The sequence below is a fragment of the Austrofundulus limnaeus genome, unplaced genomic scaffold (genome assembly GCF_001266775.1).
Source record: "Austrofundulus limnaeus strain Quisiro unplaced genomic scaffold, Austrofundulus_limnaeus-1.0 Scaffold176, whole genome shotgun sequence".
Classification (NCBI taxonomy): Eukaryota; Metazoa; Chordata; class Actinopteri; order Cyprinodontiformes; family Rivulidae; genus Austrofundulus; species Austrofundulus limnaeus.
The window spans coordinates 268,468-269,011 of record NW_013952578.1 but is presented as its reverse complement, the minus strand read 5'-3'; positions in this window follow the sequence as shown (position 1 = coordinate 269,011).

The following is a 544-nucleotide window of genomic DNA, read 5'->3' as shown; positions in this document are numbered from 1 at the left end:
CCAAGTCACATCATTTTCAGGGACGTCCTGCTGATTTCAGCAAGACAYTGTCAAGCCACATCCTGCATGTGTTTCAGCAGCATGTCTTCAAAGCATAGGCTGCTTCAGAACTGCGTACTGGGCCATAGAACACTTTTAGCCACAGACAGAACCAACAAGAAGGAAGCAAAGAGTAAAGAATTAGAGAAAAAACATAATTATAAATGTAAATTAATTTTAATTATAATAATGAGTTAATAGTTTTGCATCTAAAAATCATATTTTATTATTTTCATCTGTTTTCCTCATTCAGCAACCTATTAAATTTGTTTTATGTTTTATTGCTATAACCAAGTTTCTTAATATGAAAAATCCATGTTTTTTTATACAGTTGGCCAAATAAATTGTTAAAATATTTATGACGTGCTTCTTTTTTTAATTCAGCATATAAAAATACTTCATGCTATGAAAAGACCCTCTTGATTCAACAGAAAACTCTGGCTTTTAGGAAAATTATGGAGGACAGAACCTATCATTATTGGAAATAAATGTATAAATATAAAGG